The sequence below is a fragment of the Parambassis ranga genome, chromosome 7 (assembly GCF_900634625.1).
Source record: "Parambassis ranga chromosome 7, fParRan2.1, whole genome shotgun sequence".
In the NCBI taxonomy this organism is placed as follows: domain Eukaryota; kingdom Metazoa; phylum Chordata; class Actinopteri; family Ambassidae; genus Parambassis; species Parambassis ranga.
In genome coordinates this window covers 16,436,601-16,451,404 of record NC_041028.1, presented here as the reverse complement: position 1 = coordinate 16,451,404, position 14,804 = coordinate 16,436,601, and the positions used below count along the sequence as shown (strand labels likewise).

At 40.9% G+C, this 14,804-nt stretch overlaps 1 non-coding gene across 1 annotated transcript; it reads left to right on the top strand.

The window, feature by feature from the left end:
- The first annotated feature begins 1,096 nt into the window (after nt 1–1,096).
- trnal-uag (transfer RNA leucine (anticodon UAG)) lies at nt 1,097–1,178 on the top strand. The gene has a single exon. It is a non-coding gene; the product is annotated as a tRNA-Leu (tRNA).
- Nucleotides 1,179–14,804: the final 13,626 nt, after the last annotated feature.

Here is a 14,804-nt window from a genome sequence, read left to right as displayed (position 1 = left end):
AGAAGAAATATTATCACATAAAGGGTTTAACACATCTTGTGTATTTACATTAAGTGCTATGAAATCAGAATCCAAACAGATAATCTAATGCTGCTGCACACTTCCCACCCACCAAATACACACATGCTAAGTCTAAGTACCCACACGTTAAGTCAACCGCAACACAAACAAGGTGTGTGATATGCTACAAATGGAAAAGATAAAGTGGAGCTGAGTGATGGCGGAAAATCTCTTTTCCTGACTTGGCAGGTGCTGTGCTACGGTACAAAGAGCATCTGTCACTCATGTCCGAAACTGGAGAAACTCTATAGAAAAGGACTCCGTGCAGTCAACTTCACGAGCTGACTCACAAACATGCAGGCAGTGAAACCTGGCGAGACGCATCCGAGTGCAGCGGGTGGACATAAATTTACACACAAACAATCAGGCTTTGGTCGTAAACAGAAGTGGACACACGTACACAGAGCTAAATCAAACTTTAATCAAGCCGAGTGCATCAGTCAACATTGCTACACACAACAGAGAGGCCCCAGTGTGCATGTGAGTGTGTGAGCGAGCAGACATGACCAAACAACACACCCCTACATTCATCACGTCGACAGGACAAAAACAGTGAACTGCTATTTAAGTAAAGGAGACACATGTACAGTAACCTGCAGCCTGAATTATGAAAAACCACAATAAATCGCCATCTGAAACTTTGTTTTGAGGTTTATTAAATTGCATGTACAGACATACATATTACTTCACTGCTTTCCAAACTACTCACACACACACACACATCAGTTCTATGCTGAAAACACACACAACGTATCTGTTGGCATACAGTCAGATGCAGGCGGACATGGTGCAGACAGGCTTTGATGTGGAAATCAAAGTGCTGCTGATAAAACACATTAAACTGTCATGTTAGTGTGTGTAGCTATTTAAAACGGGATCTCAATACTCAGGAAACTTGGATGATGATCAAACTTAAGCATTTATGCTTTAAATTTAAAGGTTCCATATATAAGAATTTGAAGAAGTGTACACATATTAATCATTGATATGTGTTGTCTCAGGAGCAGCTGAAGCTGATGTTTGTAACATTTTTACTGGTAGTGTGGCCGAGCGGTCTAAGGCGCTGGATTTAGGCTCCAGTCTCTATGGAGGCGTGGGTTCAAATCCCACCACTGCCATTGTTGTTTACTGCAATTTCCCCATTGTGGGGCAAATCAAAGTTTTCTTAATCTTAATCTCTAGCTAACACTCATCATCAATTTTTCTTAATCCTTACTAGCATTATTCTACACAGTGTTGGGGTGCTGTAGTCTATCCTAAGCATGAATGGATGAGAGACTGGCTACACCCTGGACAGGTTGCCATGGTATCACAACATGCATGTCTTAACAAACCCACACAAGCACAAGGAACATGAAAACCCTACACAGCAAGGCCCCGGCCAACAGGTCTCTTGCTGTGCTAAGCATTACACTGTGATGCCCCACAAGTTATTTTATATGGCAAAGTGTCATATGGTATTGAGAGGTGAGACGCTTCTGGTTTATCTAAACTTCTGGGTCTTATCTGGCTACTCAATTTGCTGATACCACCCACAAATGTGATGGAGGCCTCATCTCAGTACCCACAGATCCTCAATGGTCCATTCTCACTAAGGGGTGTAAACCCGTAGGGCGACCCAAGTGTTGTATCCAACAGAGTGGTAACAGATACAAGCAGGTAGTAGTTAACAGGCTTGCTGTGACTTGCATGAATGATATGATCGTACTTGCATTGTGACATTCAACCCTACTACCTATGTTAATGACAGGCATCATTGGATAGGCAAAGTCAAAGAGGTGGCGCACAAGTGGAGGTGATGCTGGCAGCTAGTTGCAGAAGCAGAGAGCTTGGACTGTGACTCTGCACCTGCCTGTTGCTCAAAGTGGTTACAACTCAATTATGCAATATTTAAAGTCTTAATTCTATCAGATTTCAACACTTCTGCATGGGCTTTATTTCTGAGCCACTACACCTTGTTTGATGCCCAAGATGGTTTCACACGTGTGAGTGGAGTGTGAATATGAGCACATGTAGCATCATGGCCACAGGTAGTAGAATGGATTTTCTGTGTCTTGTCAAAGCAAATGGATATGGATGTCACATTTCTGAATGGGAAGAAGGCAAATAGCAAACAGAAGGTGCAGACATTGCTGTAGTTGCGGGAATCAGTATGTGGGTCGGCATCCTGATTACAGTCTTGCACTGCATTCCACTTCTGTTACAGTCATCTATGATTAGCATGTGGGTGAGCCTGCATGCTGTTGTATCTGTGTGTGTCTGCATGCACCTGTGTATCTGTGTGTAACGCCATGGTGACCTTTTTTTTTGTCAATATGATAGTGATTCTATGACTGTGATACACACACACACCTGGATGCAGCAAAGTGAGATTGTATCTATGGATGTCAGCAAATCTTGCAAAGTTCAAGTATTAGTGCACAACTTTGCACCATCTAACTGACTAGCAGGCTCACACCACACTTGTGCATGTATAACAACATGAATTGAAGCTGGATCTAAAAAAAGAAGAGTCAAAGTGACGTATCAAAAATCAACCTCAGCTCCAGTAAAGCTGCTGATGTTAAACTCTGTGTGAGGATTACCTGCATCACCCTGACCTGATTCCTATCACCTGTGCCAGCTCTCCAAACACTCTACGTAATCTTTATCACAGCCAAGCTAAAAGATACTCCATCTGATACACTTTATCTACATACCACTACCACACCTACGGGTGCTGTTAGAGGAGAGTCTTTGTTGGGCTCACAGACTAAAGGGGATCCTTCAGAAATAGTTCCATTGAAAAAAAAAATGCAATGGATCATTCTATCAGTTGGCCCGGGTTATAAGAAAATTTAAGAAAATGAAATTTAAAAAGGCAAATGAAATATGAAAATCCATATAAGATTAGGAGAATGGGAGTTCTGTATCTAAATAGAATGAAATTAGGATTTGTACTCCTGTTTTATCTTCCACAGGGAAGGTCACAGGGAGTAAAAGGGAGCAAATTGGGAGGGGGGGTTAGGATATGCGAAGGAGGTATGCAACATTTATCATGAGTACGAAGGGGGAAGACAGGGAGGAGGAACAGGGAAGCCCTCCCATAAATCTGCAGCCCTTTAGATAATAAGCCGAGTGGTGAAGGAAAAAGTTTTCACTTAACCTTGCGTCGTATGTCCTCCAAAGGAAAAGTCTGCCTCCTCTGTCATTCAATCTCATAGCTTCAAGCCTCTCAACAGCTTTGTGTTGATTACTTTCTCCTTCTCCATCCATCCATCCAGCCATCCATCCGAAGGGGCCTCCTTTCCTTCACCTCTGCTCCCAGTCCACTGGGGCATGCAAAGATCTGGGCAGGTTTAGGCAGGCCTTCCTACATCCAAGTCTCAGTTTATTTACTTGATCTGCTAATCCCTGAGCATGGGGGGGGGGGGGTAACATACAGAGTAATGAACAGGGTCTGAAAGCATCACATTTATATAAGGGTAAAGAAACATTTCGGCATCAGGTTTTCACCTGAACGTTGGTCCGTGAGACTTTAATGGACGGTTTAACCCAACAGAAAAATGAATCGGGGGGGTTCTATCCCTAAAACCACTTGTAATGGCAGCTGATAAAAATCAAAGCTGGGTCTCCTGGTTGAAATTGTGGCCTATTAGACTTAGCAGCCTTCAGGTGACCTCTTGGGGCTGAGAACAAGCACTATAGTGTTAATGACCTTTGGTGTGACATATGATGTCATGACCATGCTTTCATTATGTGACGATGGGTGAGAAAACCTCCAACATGACGTCAATTCCATCCTAAATGGACAATAGCAATTATTTGCATGGATGTCTGTAAATGAACACTACTAAGGTTTTCTAAGAGTTCTTTTGGCTGATGGTTACTTAAGAAGGTAGCTTTCACTGTGTCACAGTCTTAGTTTTCTTTCTGTAATAAAACAAAGAGTTACATGAAAATTCTCTGCTCTGAAGGATGCTACTTGCTAAGCAATAGGGAAGTGTGCATGAGGGTGGACTATCCACTGTGCCCTATGCATCCCTGGTATCTGAATCTTTGACACTACTGCCTTAATTGCTGTATTTTGTAAAACATGGTTAACCCTGTACAAGAAAAATTAAATGAATTTAATATAGGAACTTTCACTAAAAAAGAGTGATTTGCCCAGAGCAACAGCTGTCACAACAACAGTCAGTTCTGTGAGCTGATAAACAACCACTGCCTTTTTGTCAAAGGATTAACACGTTACCCCAGAGGAGAGGAGTTCTCCCATCTGTGTCTGAAGTGTCATTTTTCTTCATCTAATTTTTCCCTCAAAGTCAATAAATCCTGCTGCTGCACATTACGTCGGTCTATGGTCTGTTTCCATACACCTGGCAAGTCATAAGTCATACGCACTGACTACTGAACACACTCATACGCACTAAGACCTCATAAATTATTGATGTGATTTTTATTTTAAGGTGATACAAATTGGACTAATTTCTAAGGGAATGAAAATTCAAATAAAAGGAACAAGTCGTGGATATGATCTCTGATGAGAGTTTGATTTAAAATATGATTCACCCAACCTTGATCTGCTTGGGCAGGTTGTTTCAGAGCCTCGGGGCCGTGACTGTGAATGCACCGTTCTCTTTTCAGCTGTTAAAAGAACTCCGCCTGAGGAGTTGAAATTACATACAGTCTCATAAAGGTCAGAAATTTATTAGACAGAAAGGTGAGATAAAAAAGTAACAGAATAATCTAAAGTGAGATCTTGCACCTATTATGAACCAACAACAAACAAAACTTCACACAGAAACAAAGACGGTTAACTGCTAATGATTTCCGAAACATCATCTGCCATGTCAGGCCTTGTACACTTTTGTTATCCAGGAAAGATTCAATTAGGACTAGGTTTGGACCTTAACACAAGTTACAAGCCCATCTACAACAACCTTCTTTTTGTTTTTGCCATGTAACATGTTTTGCCATCATCCATTTGTCCCTGGTATGGTGTAAAGATATGAAAAAATAATTAAGAAAAAAAAGGTTCAGGTTGCCCATGTGGCACTGGTGCTTTTTTTTCGTAACGTGCTTCATGACCATTGTAAGCATCACTTTCATCTCATGTTCCATTCATGATTGGGGTTAAGCATTAAAACACAGCCAGGTTAGAGGTTAAAAAAAACAAGGTAAGGATGCAAATAAGGATTGTGCTTTACACATTACGCAGGCTGCAGCTAGTATTCATAATAAATGGCATGACTATTTCACATAAAAAACAACGTTGACTTCTGTTAGCTCCAACAACAACATGATCGCAGCTGAAAAAGCCAACAGCGAGCGTACCTTTCAGAGTTTCTGTGGTCTGCGTCACAGGGACAGTTTTGGACATGTCCGTATACACTGTTTGTTTGATGTGTACAAAAATAGTTACATGAACTTCCCATGTGTGGTTTTTAATAAAATGTCAATCTGCCTGACAGATCTCAAAACTGAAACTCTTCCAGTTATCTCGTGTGAAGCCATAAGGAGTGTCATTAATCCAGTTTTTTTTTCTACCTCAGGCATGTTAATGTTTTTCACTCACTATAGAAGCTTGCACATAAATTTCCTCCCATTTGTGTCTTTCCACTGACCTAACATGCAGCCATGACACCCATTATATTGGTATTCAGTCCCGATACACATTGAAAATTTGTGATGCGTGACCATTCTTCAAAGGGCAACTAACTGCTCACTGCACTACAAGAAGTTTCCTGTGCATACAGTTTTTGTTGCACTTACAATGCAGAATAAATTACAGTCATTTCAAATAGTGTCTCTTCTAGTTATTTACAGTGAAGACCATTTTTCTCAGGCATATAAAAATTCAACTTTGTGTTGTTCTTAATATGCAGATTGGAAACACAATTATCTGTCTTGGAAGATGGGCGTGAAAGCCGTAAATCCCTTCACAGCCCGCTGAACTGACAGAGGAAGGAAAGGTGTGATGGATGGAGCGAGTAATGGGGGAGAAGAAGATGGAAGGATAAGAGTGCAGAGGAGAAGGTCATGTTTCACAAACTCCAGTCTGCAACAGAAAACAAAACAGCTTAGTCAAGAGCAAAGAGTGGAAGCTGGGTGTTTTGTTTGTGGTGGGTTTGCAGAATGCAGACTGCAGTGTGTGACAAGAGATGACAGTTCAAATTCTGACGGGGTATTTTTTGGGGTTTTAAAACTATGTATGCAAAATGAAAAACACATTTTAGGCCTAGCGCCCCCAGGTGGTCGTGTGAATAAAAAGGAAAATGTTGGAGAAGCTTGTTGTGAGAAGGAAAAGTTTGCTTACCATGTTTTATGTCTTTAAAGAGTCTGTTTTAGACACACAAAAAGATTTTCTCCTTAACCTGACCAAGCACCTCCACCTCCATGTTTGACGGTGGGGATGATGTTCTTGGAGTCACAGTTGAGTTGATGCCAAAGAGCTGGATCTTGGTCTCATCTGACCACTTCAGACGGGGCTGTACATGTGCTTTGTTGAGCCGGGGGATCTTGCAGGGCACTGCAGGACTTCAGTCCTTCACAGCATAGTTAGTTACCGACTGTTTTCTCTTGGTGACTGTGGTCCCAGCTGCCTTGAGATCATTGACTCAGTTCCTCCTGAGTAGTTCTGGGCTGATTCTTCACCGCTACTTATTTCATTCATGAAAATGTGAATTAATTTATTGTTTGTCTCTCAGCATTCAAATAAATCTACCATTGAAATTATAGACTGATCATGTGTTTGTTAGTGAGCAAATTTACTAAATCAGCAGGTGTTCAAATCCTTTTTCCCCTAACTATACATCCAACATGTCTTCACACTTACTTGCACCTACTTCCAAAAACAACATAGTTGTAATCGTGTTGCCACAAAGTCTGCCAGAAGTCTAAAAAAACACATAAAAGAAATTACTTTAGATCTCACAACTGATGTTTTATCTAAGTTGACTCCACAAAATGAGTACAATATGATTATGGGCATGGGATAGAGTTTGACTTTACTAACATAAAAAACTTCCTCACTGGTTCATCTGCAGGATGAATAGGAATGAAAAATCTCCAGTCGAGCTTATTGCAGAGCTGTCTACCCAAGAAGCACCAGCACTAGCAGTGGATTTGAATAGAATGCTGTTTGAAATCCAGTTTGGACAGCACCTTGGTTTACTGTCCTCATGTTTTACCTCCTCTGTGATTGGCTGCTCCACCCTGATTGTTTCCACCTGTGTCTTCTTACCCCTACTTAGTGCATCTAGTTGCTCGTTTCCCAGTATCTCCCAGCGTGCCTTATCCAGGTCACGTCGCTCTTGGTTTTTGAGCTTTTTTGTACTTTCTTTCAATTTTTCTGTATAGGTCTGTGTTCTCTCTTGTCTTTTTTGGTACTACCTTCTCAGCAGATAACTTTATTATTAAAGCTCACATTGTATTCCTTCATTCAGTGTCATTGTGCTGCATTTGGGTCCTTGAGGTTTTAATTCAGTTTATTGTTGGTTAAGCTGTGAATTTGGTTTAAAATTTGGACTAAAATGAAGCTTTAGTGTAACCAGCTGAGCTACCGCAGGTCTCAATACTCTTACACAGGGGAATTATATAATGATGAAGCTCAGTTGACAACCACATTTCACCAATATCTGCAAATACACCCTTTAAAAGCAGATAAAAACAAACATTCTGCCGCTGAAACCACCACACATACCGGAGCTGCTGGCTGAAACAAGCTGCAGAAGACGCTGCCTCAGGCGCCATTATCTCTTTTTATGTGTACTTATTTGCCTCCCTTTCTCTTTCTAAAACCCACTCACAGATGGATACATTCAGAACCACACAAAAAACACACACACACACAGCAGGAGAGGACTGATTTCACTCTGGGTCTGACGCTGGCTCACAAACATGGGCCAGTGTTTCAGAAGAGAGCGCCAATGATAGAACAGTGATGTTTATATTAACATCCTTAAATAACCCTGTATCAATATGTAGTTTTGATTCAAGGCGGAACAGTGCAACCAGATGAAACCAGTAAGCAGGATAAATCCATCCGTGACACAAATGAGGATCATACCCAGCCACGTGGTGCAACGTTTTTGGGCCGATGTTCACAACTGATATTCATTTGGTGTCTGCTGCAGGAGGTCCTCAGAAAAAAACAACAGTGATTGTGATGGACGAAGCACTGATGTCTCCCATATCAGCCGGCAGGGGAAAACCACAACCTGAAGAAAAACATGTCTCAACCGCATCTGGAGTTTTAGCTAACAAACACACACAAGAACATCATGCAAATTATAATCTAGCACAGACATGAAAGACCTAAACTCTGATACATAAACATGTAAAGACAGGAGATACCTCATGATAAGTTTCATCTTTTTGATGTCAGAAGAGAGGGTGTGTTTTTGCACAGTGATTAACAACGCCTCAGGTGATCGGCTCATTTAGGATTGAGGATTCAGCAACAGTCTGAAACCGTGGCTGAATATGCCTGAGGATGCAATACTCTGCAAGTGCAGGGGTTTAAAGCTTTGCTACACACCAGGTATTTCAACAAACATCTACAAGCAGCTGGATTTTGCAAAAATTGTGAGAGATTGCACAACAATACACCATGCCAGGCAACAACAGAACAGTACTCTGAAAAGAAAAAATGCTGAAATACACACTAATATCTTGTTTACAACGCACCAGGAGAGCATGGACATTTTATTAAACACAGGATTGTTTATGCAAAATCTGGTCAGCCAATCACATGGCAGCAACTCAATGCATTGAAGGCATGTAGACATGGTGAAGATGACATGCTGAAGTTTAAAGTGAGCATCAGAATAGAGAAGAAAGGTGATCGAAGTGACTTTGGCATGGTTGTTGGTTTCAGGATCGGCCGATCTACTGAGATTTTCACACACACGACCATCTGTAAAGTTTACAGAGAATGGTGCCATAAAAAGAAATATCCTGTGTTCTCTGTTGATGTCAGAGGAGAACAATAACTCAAAGAAGCACTGGTTCCAGCAGATGTCTGCAGAAGAGCATCTCTGAATGCACAACGACCAAGAAGCTGATGGTCTACAGCAGCAGAAGAGCACACCAGGAGCCGCTACTGAACAGCAAACTGAGAAAATTTACATGGGGTCACCAAGTGGACAATAAAAGGGAGTGTCCATTTCTGGATCCTGTCTTGTTTCAGCAGCTCAGGCTGCTGCTGTAACAGTGTGGGGGAGATTTTCTTGGCACACTTTAGGCTTCTTAGTACCATCTGAGCCTTAGTAATGATGCTGATCATGTCCATGCCACAAAGAATAAAGGCAGTTCAGAAGGCAAATGGGGTCCAAGTGCAAGTGTGCCTATTCCTAACCATTAGCCTGTACACCAGCAGCACATACACAGACTGACAAAAAAGACACGTATACCTGTGTTACATCTTGTTTCTTTCCCTCTTGTTAGTGTTGCATCAGTCAAGTGCGTCCGTGCTCAGTGTCTGTATTCAGCTATATGTTTGTGTGTTTCTGCTTTTTTCCTGACTCAGCTGTTTGAATGATCCAGAGATCAAAGTGTGGAGAGTTCACTGCAGTGAAGTTTGTGCAGCTGATGAATAAACATGAGGTGGGATATTTATGCAGCATGTACATATACACATCTGTTTAAAGAAAAAGGCCAATAAGAGGTGCAACACTCACGCCACCTGCTGTATTTAAAACATGCGCAGACTGATAGCAGAACATATATTTAAATATTGTTCATTATTTTCTGTATATTATCTACTGTTCCCATCTGAGATAATAAAAGACTGAAAAACTAGCATAGCATAGCTAACTTACTGTGGACTCACAATAATGATATTTGTGTGTGTGTGTTTCATTAAGTGGGACTCAACTTGAGCCCTTTATCTGTGTGTATAAGGTGTACGGGGTCGGCAGGGTAATCCTACATTTATGAAGTGCTCACACACACACACACACACAATGTCCTCATATACTCTGACTGTCTGAAACCCACCCTTGAACAAGCCAATATTATCTAGCTAAACTGAGCACACACACACAGAGAGAGAGAGAGAGAGAGAGAGACCTACACTACCTCACACAGAGGTTAGGATTAAAGTCCCTATAGCGGATGCAGACAGTTGTATTTGTATTATAGCAGAGGGGAATCCTTAGAGCCCTCAAGGCTTTCAGAGAAGTCCAAACCGTGTACATTTGAAATATTATATTGCATTTATTTATTTTATTTATTAATTGTTTACTTTTATTCCAACTTTCACATTTTCTATTGGAGTTAAAACAAATTAAAGGGTGACTGTGAAAACGGTTTTCCCACTCACATTTATGAAGGTTTGAATTGGCTCAGACTTCATAATCATAGTCAGGAGTGTGTTTGTTTACACAGTCACAGATGATTTAGCCAGTCACATATTGGCGTATGATGGGTGAGACCAAAAACTATCGCCACAGGCCCAAGGTCCCATGACCCTCCTTTGACTTGGACCAGTCAGTTGTGTGGCCTGTGTTTTAGTACTTTTAGTAGATAATGAGAATATAACTGAATAAGTCCATTTTTGTTCATGCTGTAATAACAAACCTTAGGTTATCATTTTGTGTTTTGACATTCTTCAACATTTGCTGCTGACTACTAGATTTAACATGGAGTAGATGCGGATATGTTCTGCTTGTTTAACAGTTGTTTGATGAATTGCTATAAAACATAAACGAGGTTTCAAATTGCAATTTTTATTCCTAGTTTTTAGCATTTTAGGGTTTTCCTTGGCTAACAAGGGAAACGCTGCAAAAATTAAAATGCTTTTTTTTCTTGCAAAGTTTCTGGCTCACTTCTGTCTAATCTGTATCCTCAGCTCTAAGTCATGTCAGGATAGTCCAGTTCTGCATACACGCACAGGCCAGTGTCTGCAGCTCACACACGATTTCTTTTATTCAAATCACACAAAGTCTTCACACACACACCCTCTCATCTATCTAACCTTATGCATGATGCACAAACACATAAGAAAGTGCATAAGAGAGTGACCACCACACATTCTTGTCCCGTGCTCTCCCTGTAAGGATGAGGAGTCTTGGCAAGTCCTCTTAATGGATTAAATGTAATGGACTTCAGTAGCCAGCAGCAGGTTTATCCCCAACCTGACCAAACAATAGAAGGATTATAGGAGGATGGAGGGATGGGTGTGGAGTTTGGCAGTGGTTAAATGTACTTCTGCCTGAGGGATGTCATGAGAACAAACTCTTTAATATCTGATTTAGACAAACACTCATATAGAAAACAGGCACAGAGAGCACATATAACCCAAAGGGGAGAAAAACAAGGTACAAAGGACAAAGGGTAGATATAGAAGGGAACAAAGGCTGTATAGAGACATGCTAAGTACAATATGTTTCCATCAAACCTGCACACATGGGATGTGGCAAAGTCACTATGCTCCCTGTCTTCCAAGTGAAGACCATGTCCACCGCTGCTGCAAAAGGGCACATTGGTCCCATTGGCAGTGCTGCAAAAAAAACCCCAACTTTTGTCAGCGCAGTCATGCCCCAGCAAAGCACAGGAATCACACATATCCAAGGGATGGGCACACTTTTGAGAAAGAGCTCTCCAAGTAATGGATGAAGAGTTTTGTTACAGAGGATCTTCTGCCCATTTTCAGGCCTCAGCCTTCAGCCTTGTGCAGTGTAGGAGAGAGGAACCATACACGGTACTAATGAGGCAGGAGAAGGAGCTTCAAGATGTCTGTGGCTCAAAGGGGGAGGTCGATGGACTTCATAGTTATCCATCCGGATTAACCATGGCTGGGGTCACCTGACACCAACTGGAACATCACTGAAGACATGTCCAGTGGCAAATATATGCTTTAACTGTTGTAGCAATGCTCCACACACAGCGTTCACAGCTGCCAACATTTCAAGAATCAAAGGATTTTACTAAACTTGGTATAAAGTGACCACATTACCAATGCGGCCAATTTATTTACCATAGCAAATGTGTTACAATACGTAGCAAATTCATGACTTTCATTTCATTGTTGTGTTAGAGTAGTTAAATTTGGCAGTGAGAATGTCATGGTCATTCTTTATGGCTTTAGTATATACATGTATATCAAGTAATTTGAAACAATAGACACTGCATGATCCTTAAATGTTGCATAAAACAGTGTGTCTGTCGAAGCAACACATACGCTGTGAATCACCGAGCAGTGTAATGACATGTGGCATCCACAACTCCACTAAAGAGAACACCTTTTCTTATCAATGAATAATGCATCATGCATATTACTAAACTCTCCAGTGCATAGATTATTAAACACACACTCTGCATACATGTAGACACACACATGCTGACACAAACACTAAAAAATGCTGAGTGAAACAGAAATTTAAAAAAAATCTAAAAGAGCTTAATGACTCTACTCTACATGTGCTGCACTGAATGGTTTAGTTATCTAGCTCAGTCAAAATCAACTGCATTTGCTGACAAACACAGTAAATCCAGTCTCTGATAGTTTAATATATTTGGCATTGAAAGATGATAAAGTTATGAAACATTTTTTCAGGTTTTCTGTACTTCACAAAGGATCCCCATGTCCAAAATAAGCCTGTTTTTGAGAATTAAACAGAACAGCAGCATCTCTCAGATATCAAACAGAGGAATGTTTCTTCCTGAACTAGCAAAAATTGCTTTTAATGACATTACGTATGGAAACTTTGGTGGTAGTGTAAACCTGAATAAATTAGCAATACTCAAAAATAATGAGGCAATCATTTGCCACATTTTGTTTTTGAGTTAATAAACATTTATTGTGAGGAAAGCTTAAACGTGTAGTTTGCGTTACATGTAGTAAATCATCCCGCAGCGCTCCAAAGAAATGCCTCCCCACACCATCACTGACCCACCACCAAACCGGTCATGCTGGAGGATGTTGCAGGCAGCGGAACTTTCTCCACAGCATCTGCAGACTGTCACGTCTGTCACATGTGCTCAGTGTGCACCTGTTCTCATCCGTGAAGAGCACAAGCCCCACCTGGTATCTCCTCCATGCTCTGGACACTGACAGACACAGCAAACCTTCTTGCCACAGCTCTCATTGATGTGCCATCCTGGATGAGCTGCACTAACTGGGCAACTTGTGTGGGTTGTAGACACCGCCTCATGCTACCTCTAGGGGTGAGAGCACTGACAAAATGCAAAAGTGATCAAACATCAGGCAGAAAGGATGAGAGCAGAGAAATGGTCTGTGGTCAGCACCTGCAGAACCTCTCCTTTATAGGGCTTGTCTTGATCACTGCCTCTCATTTCCACCTGTTGTCTGTTCCATTTGCACAACAGCAGCTGAAACTGATTCACAATCAGTGCTGATCCTAACTGGACAGGTTGACAGAGGTGTGACTGACTTGGAGTTACATAGATGTATATCAAAGAAAGTTGTTGTGATAAATTTAAAAATATTAAACTAAAAAAATTGAATTAAATTGAAATTAAACTAAGCCCTGTGACTGCTTTTATATGTCCCTTTGATTTGGATAACATTTTTTGTCTGTATTTTATTATAAATTTATACTAAATTATAATTAGTAGGTTTCTATCACTCAGTATTGTTTTTAGTTGTTTGTTTGGGACTAAAGATTTATCAGAATGCAGCTCTGACAGCCTGTGAGCAAAAAAAACATGTTCATATCTAAGTTATGTAAAAGGCTTTTTGTGGAGAATGTTATGAATACCACAGTGACAGAGAGGTAAACCAGACCAAAACATATTTGTGTTTAAACTATCCAGACAAAGGTTAGTTTCTTTCAAAGCTTCAAGTTAAGATTTTGTTGTTTTCTTCAAACAGGATTTAAAAGATTTGCTCCTTAAAAATTACACTGTGGGTGTCTCAAAGTTTCTGATTGTTAGCAGAGTCATGGCTTTAGGAGGATAAATGAGTTTAAAGTGAGGGACTCTTTTCAAATAGTCCTCTTCTACACTTCGACACAGTCCAGCGATGATGGAGCACAAAGACCAGTTCTTTGTAGAAGTTGGTGTTTTGGACAAAAATACCACCATGCAGCCATCGCCACAAAATGTGGGCTAAATCATTGTGCTGGTGGAAGAATGCTCCTCTCATCAGATTATTGTCTTTCGAGATTAATATAAAAATGTGACCAATTTCCAGGTAATGTACCAGCAGCACACAAAGTCCATCACCCTGATCCAGATTGCACTGATTTGTCTTTCTGGAGCTGGTGGCTCCGGTTGTTACCACTGTTTTGCTACTTCTTGCATGTCTTGTTTGGAAGTAGTGGACCCAAGACCTTGTTCTTGGTTACAAAATTTCAAAGAATTCTGTCAGGAATGCTACTCGAAACTAGTAGATGGTGCCAAGGAAATTGTATGGGAAACCTCATTTGAACACCTTGGTCCTAGTTTGTTGTGAACACTAACTAATGGCAGTCAGTGGTGTAACCTAACAAGACTGTGACAGTATGTATTGTAATTGACAGGAAGACCTAAAGCAAGACCTGGAGATCGGAAAGCGATGTTTGGAGCAACATTATATCCACGATCCAACCCCCATTTGTGAACTACTGATATCCTTTGTAAAGCTAACTGTATTGTTCCTGCTTGAGGGGAACCGGCTGGATCACCAAAGCCAATATATTCTGACTCTTAGTCCCAAATCTTGCCTAAAATCACTGAAACCTCCATATATACAATTAATAAGAAGTATCAGAAGCAAATAACCTGACCCTTGTGTTCATTGACTGGATTATAATTCTATT